General features: G+C 36.9%; 1 long non-coding RNA gene across 1 annotated transcript in view; it reads right to left on the bottom strand.

Annotated features, from left to right (window-relative positions):
* Positions 1 to 221: 221 nt before the first annotated feature.
* LOC131701607 (uncharacterized) overlaps positions 222 to 9,819 on the bottom strand; it is a 55,808-nt gene continuing 46,210 nt past the window's right edge. The window contains exons 5-6 of the long non-coding RNA XR_009308912.1: positions 1,580 to 1,677; positions 222 to 264 (exon numbers count right to left, since the gene is read on the bottom strand). This is a non-coding gene — a long non-coding RNA (uncharacterized LOC131701607). The remainder of the gene's footprint in view (positions 265 to 1,579; positions 1,678 to 9,819) is intronic.

Genomic DNA, 9,819 nt, shown 5'->3' with positions numbered 1-9,819 from the left:
TTTGTTTTTTAATATTTTCACATACTGTACAGTGGCTAACTATGTAATGATGTTACAAATCATGACATTTAATGAAAATGTAAAAAAAAAAAAAAATCCATACAAGATCCTCATTAAACGATTAGTAAAATACTAGAATTTGTATTCACTGTTTAAACCTTTACAGTGTTGATTCTGTTAACGTATTAGAAATAGGACTCACTGTGACTCACCGGTTTCTGCTGGTCCTTAGCACAAGGACGACAGGGACTAAAGGATTTCAAACTGAAAATGATTGCAAGGGTTAGAGTTACTGTCCTGTATGCATCAAGCCTCCAAAAACAGCATTTGAAAAAGTAACATGACCTCTGAATCTGGGACCAACAAATGATACATACTAGACAGGGTGCTATTCCTTTACCAACGACAAGCTGGACAATTTATTCCACATATACAGTACAGTAGCATTTTAATCACATGAAAAAAAAATGCAACAACATTTAGATTGAGGTTCAGGTAGTCATAGTATCGCTAGCATGGGAAACATATACTATTTTAAACAAACTAGTTCATTTAGCTGAAAGCAATGTATTCAGCTGTTGGTTTGGAGGTCTCTCTTCTAGATCAGTTCTGGGAGCAACTTGTGGTTGCATTTAGGCAAGTAGTTTAGATTCCTTATTTGAGTGAAGGAAGCTATAATGGTGGCCTTAATTGCAGAAATTACAACCGTTACTACAAGCTTGATATGTGTGTAACGATGGAGGAGATGGAAACACTAAACGCAATGCTGCTTGGCACTCCTATTGAACCGACAACCACCACCTATCTATGTGAGGTCCGCAAATACCTTGCAAAGCTTATTATTATTATTATTATTATTATTATTTGTTTATTTAGCAGACGCCTTTATCCAAGGCGACTTACAGAGACTAGGGTGCGTGAACTATGCATCAGCTGCAGAGTCACTTACAATTACGTCTCACCCGAAAGACGGAGCACAAGGAGGTTAAGTGACTTGCTCAGGGTCACACAATGAGTCAGTGGCTGAGGTGGGATTTGAACCGGGGACCTCCTGGTTACAAGCCCTTTTCTTTAACCACTGGACCACACAGCCTCCCTAAAGCTTAGCAGCAAAACATTAGGGAACTGAAATAGGAATCTTCCACTGTAATCATACATTTACACGCCACACTGCACCAGCTTCATTTGCACGGATCTCACTAGAGGTTGATTTGCTCTTTGCACAATTTGGGTCTAACCTTTCAGTTTTTTGATGCATAATCAGAAATATGGACTTTCCCTTCAAGATAAACACTGGAAGAATCTTTGAAAAGCCCACTGCAACATTTGGTCAACAGAAAGTGCTACGTGCCAGTAAAAAAACCCTATCAGAATCAACAGTAAGTATTCTGGTGGTGAGGGGGGGTGGGGTGGATTTCCACATCCCTAAATAATAAGGAAAAACAAATTCCCAACAAGATGAATATAAAATCGATAAATAAAATAACAAAGTGGATATTTATTGATATATTTGCAGTAAAATCCATCTTTGGAAGGAGACTCCTTAAATACAGACATGTGCAACCTTTTTTTAACCCACCCAGGCTTCTCTTGGCCCCCTCTCTCCTCTCCTCCTGAGCTGTCCTCTGGGATTCCTCCTCACAAGCGCCAGCCTGGACTGCACTACAGCACCACCTGCTGAAAGGGAACGGAAACACACATACACAAGAAAACTAAATAAAGCATCAGCAACTGAAAATGAAGAACACTGGTAAGGCTTTCATATAAACTGACCTCTTATGAGTAATAACCCGCTTATTAACATGTAAACAACTATGTTAATGTTTAGTTAATATGTAGTAACTTGTTTAGAATTAGTGTAAGCTAGTTTTTAACGGTTAATACCCATTTTATGTGGCCGTAATAACCCACAAATACCAGTACACGGCTATTGTACTCTACATTCGAACTGCCCTGCTTCTAAACTCTAAATCTAACATAAAGAACTATCTACACAGCAAAGCATCAGTAATCTGACTGAAGAAGGCATCTATTTACCGTGTGTGTGTTTATATTTAGTATTATTATACCTACTGTATTATATTACTCACGCTGTATCTAGTGCAAATGCACAATCCTCACCACAACCACTGTGTGCTATAGTGGCATTTACAGAGCAATATACTAAATAATCCCTCACGTCCTTCACTGCTGGATTATTTGTATATAAATGTGAATCAATTAGTTTTACATTAGTAACCCATATATTCTACCGAACAAGCTTTTAGCAAGAGGGTCTGTGTACATTTTCACATTAGGGAGCTCCCATGTATATCATCATACAAATCCGGAGTTCTAGATGATGATCCTCACCCCTTTATTGCACCCTATAGGGAAGTGTCTTTAGGATTTTAAAGTAGTTATATGAATTCATTTCTGCTTATGATTTATTGCGTTATTGTAATAACATTTTAGTCCCATTTTATCTGCAAGTTCACAGAATGTTTTTTAAAAGCAGGGCTAATGGAAACCCATCAATCATCTCTTTCTCTCTCACCCACCCCCCCACCCCCCACCACCTTGTACTGTACCAGCGCTACGACAAATCACAGGGCGGCAGATATTCTCAAGCCAGTGTTTTGACGGATGTCACTCACCCCCCCCCCCCCCCCTTCGCTAGACCCAACGTTGAAATGAAACAGACACATGGAGGTGCGCACTTCATTTCCAGCCAGCTGCTTTCTCTACTAAACAGCTTAGTGCATTTCTACCAACAAGCAGCTACTTCTGCTTATGGAAGCGCTTTTCAGTTTTTGAGACAAGGGTAGGAAACCTGTCACAAAAGCACTCAACCAATGCACTTGTGCTTATAAAGCAGGCATACAGATGTGGCACACTTATTCAGATATACAATATATTTATTTAATAACAATAACACAGCTAATATAATACAGTATTCATCTTTCGAAGGCTTAATACGAAAGGTACATGCAAAATGTTTTTTGTCTTATAAAATGATTTATTTATATTTACTCTCTTTTATAAATGTTTTTATTTTATTGCAATGTAACTCTCTCATTTAAAATAAAACTTTTGAACATAAAGTTTATATACCAACTTTTTTTTTTTTAACAAAGTTTTCAAATCCTATTATGGATTTGGGCCCTTTAAATTTAAACCCATGCGCTGTGCCAAGATATTCCAGTCCGGATGCAATTGGGGACGTTTTGAATTTTTAGGCCAAAAATCAATCAGTCAAGCTATAGGGAACTCACGCACCCTTAACTTAAAGTCCAGATCTACTACGTCCTGCAATTTCACCATGCCGTGTGATCCACTTCATCCTATTGGCGCTTGATCAAAGAGATATTACATAAAAAGTGTGGAAATACACACATGCAGTAATGAATAACACAACTTCTTCCAGGACCAGTATCATATGATTTTATACGTTTATAAGTAGAAACAGCTCACCCACAACATTTTGTTATACTTGCTAGGCTCAATTTAAAACGATAAGACTCATGTACCCTCTTCAGTTTTAACTAGTTGTATGTTCTGTCTTCATATGGTAAAATAGCACTGTAACATTCATATAAAAAGGAAGAGACAGTGGCTAAGCAAGCAGTGCAATGCAAAAAGCAGAACTGTAGAATAATTAGTGAAAGCAATCTGTTCTTTAGTATGTTAAAAGCACAACATTAAATGGGAGTATGACGACAAGTCATTTCATTATTGTTCCTATAAACAGCAACCTTTTCATGATGGAATAATTAATCATTTTGTACCGCATGGTCTATTATTCCACAACTGTAGTCGATGGTTAATTATTAGGAACTGGTTTATATTTCACACAGCCTGCAACTAATTTTACATTCACACAAGAGAAAGAAGATAATGCCTTATAAGCAGTACCAGGTATTGCTGCTATTTATGGATCACTTGGTGATCAACACTAAAATAATCACAATAATAATGTAGTTGCTAGGAGCCTGTGTTCGACAATCCCACTGTTTGAGAGCTAGAGGATTTAAACAACCAGCCTTAGCCGTTCCTGAATTTAACGGGAGTTTAACCACATGTGAGGAGTCATTTAGCAACTAAAGGTTACTGTGAAACCTCGAGTCATCCATTCCTCTACATTATTATGAAAATAAATCTGCCAATTTTGGGTTTGATGATATATAATACCAGACGCATGTAAAACAGTCATCACGCTAATTCATTTCTACACATACCCGTAACCACACGGAACATGAACCTGTTACATTTACTTACTCAGCTAAATAGATGTTTTTAAGTATCTGTAGATGGCCTGACCTATTCAAACACTGTGCAACAGAGACATCCTATATAAACCTGTGGTATAGGAAAACTTTCTAGACAATAAGCACCTGGAACAGCAGATTATACTTCACTGTAGCAGAGCACATTAAATCAGTATCAGTCATACATTCCTTTCCAAGATCATTTATTGTGAGTACATAAAGTATGTTACTGTGCTATCAATGAGTATTACGCCTTCGAAGTCTCAATACAAAAGGTACATTTAAAATGCACTTTTTTTTATTTTAGAATTTTAAACCGTCAACAGATTTTTTAACAGCATTTGAAAATAGATGGATGACACAGAACATTCAGAAAAAACAAAAGTTAATTCATTTGAATACATGAAGGAGGGTTCCTACTCCCACCACTATATGAAATAATTTGTCTCAATATACTTTCGAATGCTTCCTTAATAAAGCATATCAGGCACTTTCATATCACATTGAAAATAAAAAAAACGGTTCCAATTGCCAGTAATCTCTGCTATTTAAACAAGCTTGGCAGGTCAAATCGCTGGAAGAATCAAGCCGGTGGGCCCGGTTTACAAAGCAGTTTTACAAACAGCAAAACAAACAATGAAGTTGTGGTATTCATTGGTAAGTCTGCTAGACACAATGATATTAAAATAAATCATATAAGGAAGACAAATGCTTCATTGGCATCTCTTTATCAAGGGTGTTAGACACAGAGCATCGTGTTACAATATGTGACTCAGCTTCTGTCATACCAGATAGTGCTAGATGCATTTAACTAGTTTTATAAGAAATGCACAAAATGCACGTCAGGGTTTTACATGGTTCACATTAAAGGCATTTCTAGTGGAACAAGATTTTTCTTGTAACAGAAGCAACTGCAAGGAAATGATAAAGCAGTTCCAGGTTGAAATTGCAGTTGTGCTTCTGCCCAGGCACTATATTATGCTTTGTTGTTAATAGTATTAATATATTTTTAATGACAGTTTTTTGGAAAAATAAAGCGTGCTTTATAAATATTTAGCACCATACAAATGTGCATTTGAGAAGCCGTTTCCCCAGTAATAGGATGTTTATATTTCCAGCACAAGCACAGGGCATTCCTTAACTCCCCTTTCTATTACTAATAGAAAGTAGATTAATTGTGTGCACATGCTTTAGAAATGATTTAATAGAGAGTGCTTTGTGAGCAATAGTTGAGGATATCATTAAATATGATTTCTTACCAATTTACCAAAAATAACTGCTTCTTGGAAATCAGGTAAGTGCAGCCTGGAGATGATTTGGGTAATCTGTGCTACCCTAATGTACGCAATTGTATCTTGAACACTAGAAGGATTTGCAAGAATAGGCCGTCAGTTTAAGGATTTTTTAAGATTATGGGTTGACAGCCTTATTTCTAATAGCATATAAAAACATGTTGGGATCTGTGCTGATGTTGGGATCTGGCACCTGTCACGGTAATTTAATATGATGTAAACGTTTCATTTTTTAAACATGTATACACGGAAACATGTAACATTGTATTTTTTTTTAAAGGATCGGAACACAATTATTAAAAACTAAATGTGTCTGCAGGCTAATGTCACCATGGCGTGAAGTTACAAATCCCATGAATGGTGAGATCCAGACTCATGTAAAGGAGGTGTGATACAATTCCTTTATAACAGTGACACTTAAATGACAAGTTTTACCACAAAATCTGAGATTAATCTGTTATAACTCAGCGGTGTCAAAAAATCCCAAACAAGCCTCTCTAACAATGGAGGGTATGGAAATAGTGCAGATCCCTTAAATGCAGAAGCTATGGTGCAGCAATGCATGTGGAAGATTGACATGTTTACAGTTACATAGCCATGCAATGCCTAATAAATCTATAAATCTTTTTGCACGATATAACCCTAAACCTAACCCTTTTCTGATACAATTATGTACTTACATATATTGTGCAAAAAGATTTACACATTACGTACATTGTACATTTAATAACATTATAAGTAACAACTATGTAAATACACAGTAATTAGACACACTTAGTAAAGTGTTACCCAATTTTATTATAGTGTTATAGGACTTAAAATACAGTAATTCTGCATAGAACAGAAAAATAACATTTATTCAAAACCGATGTGCAACTCTTGCTCCTATGTGGGGTTACACAGCACTCAACTGACACTTTGTTTTGTTATGCACAACATTCTCATTCTCACGAGATTATACATTTAAGAGACAAGGTCAACAGTGCATCACCGGGGACATACCAAGCAATTGTATCTGCTGCAGAACTGGCAGCTGACAAACAACTATTGGCTAATGAACACTAGGGGACCCACAGCCTCACTGAAGATCTTTTAATCTGAATGTCTACACAGGTATAATGATCCTCTTGGCAGCTCTGGCAATTACTGATCTCTTTTTGTGGGATACCAATCCCTAAATGAATGAATTTTCTTACTGTTTTCTTAAGATAAACCACTCCTCTCTCTCTAGCAATTATAGGATTCACATTTCACTATGTAACACTTGATTGCATTGTCCCTAAAATGTAATGAGATTACAACCACACAGGGTTTCCCAGAATTACAACAATTAAATCAATGTGAACTTAAGTACTTACTGTAGTGACAATGTATAGCAGGTGTCATGCATAGTGGCTCAGTGTCTGGAGAGAATGGTCCTGTAATTAAGTTAATGTCCAGTCCATTCATAGTTTCTCCTAACTGCAGTGCCTTTTTATAGAAATATAGTAATTAGGCCAACCATTAGCACTAATGGGTAATAATTGTCAGTAAGAAGTTATTTGGTAAAACAACTCCAAAGGCTCGATGTGTTTTTATTACATCTCTATATTTAGCAGGATCTTAGAAGGTAAAGAATGTTCCCAGATTGTCGATGTAATTGGCTTTAAGCTGTTTTACTTTCCACATCAGGCTGACGAATGGCCACCCACTTTGAGCATGGCGTTTAATAGTGGAGTATTACCTCTCTAACTGTCCTGCTTCTGTAAAGCTGCAACTTCCAGACTCTGCTTGTTTTGTCATGTACTGAGAAATGGTCTTGAAAGAGGCTACAGAGGCCGGAGTTCAACAATAGCCAGCGACGCATTTTCCAGACTGCAGGGTTGAACGCTTTGAAACGCAATTGTCATTTCAGCTCTTGAGCCACTTGAATCTGTCTGTAATAGTACAAAAGCACCTGCTTGTAAAACATGCCTATTCATAGGTAGTGTTCTTATCTAAAAAAAGAAGGAATCTGTTAATATTACAACAGGAAAACTAAATGACTCACAATGTGAAATACAAAAACAATTGAATTGTTTTGTGGTGTAAAATTGGAACAAGAAAAATCTTTTTGAAATGAAAAAAGAGATTTTCATCTACAGCGATGGCCACATGTTTTGCATCACCCTATAGAATTAACTAATTTTGCTTCATAAAGTTGAATGCAACCTGCTGAATAATGTTACGTTAACATATTTAATTATATACCACTTTGTAGTTTTCCATATACTTAATGAAAAACTGACAAACTGAGAATTTCAATATCAATTTGTAGTTTCTTTGAATACATGATGTTAAATAAAATATATTATGTCTAACCCTAAAATTCTAGGCGATGCAAAACTTTTGTCCATAGCTGTATAAGCAGACAGTCAAACTGAATGCATGTTTGCTACATTTAGAGTTCATAATGGTAAATACATACTGTTCAAAAATCTGACACAGTCTCCCCTATTTTATTCAGGCTGCAGACTTTTTTCTTTGAAATGAATCTAATAGCATTACTGTACCGAAAAACTGACTCTAATGGTGCTACCCTTGTCGAAAGAGGTTTCTCACCTGCTCTGAACACTAAGCTACAGGCTGGAAAAACATACTGTATAGAACACACAATAGGCAATGATTGCAAGAAGCATGTGTGGCAAGATGTGTTGAAACGTTATCACTTGGGGTGGACAAGACATGAAAGCACACACAAAACACATCAGATATTAGCTTTCAATAGCACTCAGAAGCACGCACATGCAGATATCTCTTGAACACCAGTATTTGTTTAAAAATGCAGAGGATCACACATTACACTTATCTAAGTGATAAACTGAAAACTAATTCCTCAAATCATGGCTGAGTGCAATCACAAACTGTTTAGAATGCCTGAGAAAAGAAATGAAACATTAGCACAGTGCTTGTCGTTTCAACTGCAGAAAATGAGTCCGGATTCATTCTCACTGTTGTGTAAGCTTGGGGTGGTGGAACCAGATAAGAAATGATTCTAGTCTCTTTGTGCGGACTATGGCATTAGATACTACTTCACGGGACTGTCCTGTGATCTGCTTGTTTGGCCAAAAAAACCTGCTTGAACAAATGTGTCAGAGTCTATTCATCTCAGGAAAGCCCATCTTAGATGCCCATGTGCTGTTCTGTTACTGTCGGTCCACAATGTCTGCAGAGGTAAAGTATTGAGACTACTGGCTAGAGACAGTCCACCAACTCACGCTGCCTGAAATTGCCCAGGCAAGTTTACTGTGGAGTAAAGGAGACCAGCGGTTCCAAGATTGCAAGGGCTTCAGAAGAGGGGAAATGTTAGGAGTTTTGTGATCACAAACCTCAGGAAAGTTGCAACATAACAATTTATTAGCTGTAAATGTATGTAATGGAAAGTGCCTGGAGGATGTATTTCTAAGATTATTTATTTGCTCCGTAAGATGTATTTCCAGTTCCATGGTGGTCCAAGCCTGGGGACAGAAAGCAATCATTTACAATCAAAGCATTTGGGTCATATCGTAACCTACTGTGTGCATTTTTAAACTTATAAGGTATAGCAGTAGGTGTAATCTTGTCATGATGAAGATATGAACACTAAAAAATAAAAATGAAGGTGAAATCCAAACATTGGGAGCAAAAAAATAAAATAAAATAAAATAAAATGGCTTAGTACATAAACAAAGCTATTTATTCCACCCTCCTGTGTAATCTTACTTTGGGGTGGGCAATTAATAAATGTCTGCTTGCTGCTTTTAAGTGCTCAGTGGAACTGTGTAATAATAAGAATAATTCAAAGTGCTCTTAGCCAAAAATATCTTATCACCTCTCTTTGTGGTTGATCAGTGCTTGTAACTGGCTCAGTCTACAACGCAGACTAAAATGTAAATGTATTATCAACATTTTTACATGGGTAATGGATCTATTCTCATGTTTGAAGATTAAATATTACACATGTGGATGGAAGAATGGCTTTGATTAAATGTGGGAGGGTCTTATCTGTGTACTGTACACAGGAAGCAGTTTGGCCGTATACTTTACACTGGGTGCATCAAAGGCCAGAAATAAAACACTGCCAGGGGTGACTTTAAATACAGGAAAGTGATCTTTTTAGGAGGCCAACAGCTGTTGAATGTGTGCCGTTACTGTAACCACTGGAATCATTCATTGAATTGTCATTGCGTATTACCCAGGCATTATCAAGGAAGTGTGACATGAGGCGGAAGGACACACACAAAGCTTGGCTGGTATGCTACCAGGTAGGGATTTTCCATTGT

This window comes from Acipenser ruthenus, chromosome 25 (assembly GCF_902713425.1).
Source record: "Acipenser ruthenus chromosome 25, fAciRut3.2 maternal haplotype, whole genome shotgun sequence".
NCBI classification, from domain to species: domain Eukaryota; kingdom Metazoa; phylum Chordata; class Actinopteri; order Acipenseriformes; family Acipenseridae; genus Acipenser; species Acipenser ruthenus.
This window is presented reverse-complemented; position numbering and strand designations above follow the sequence as displayed.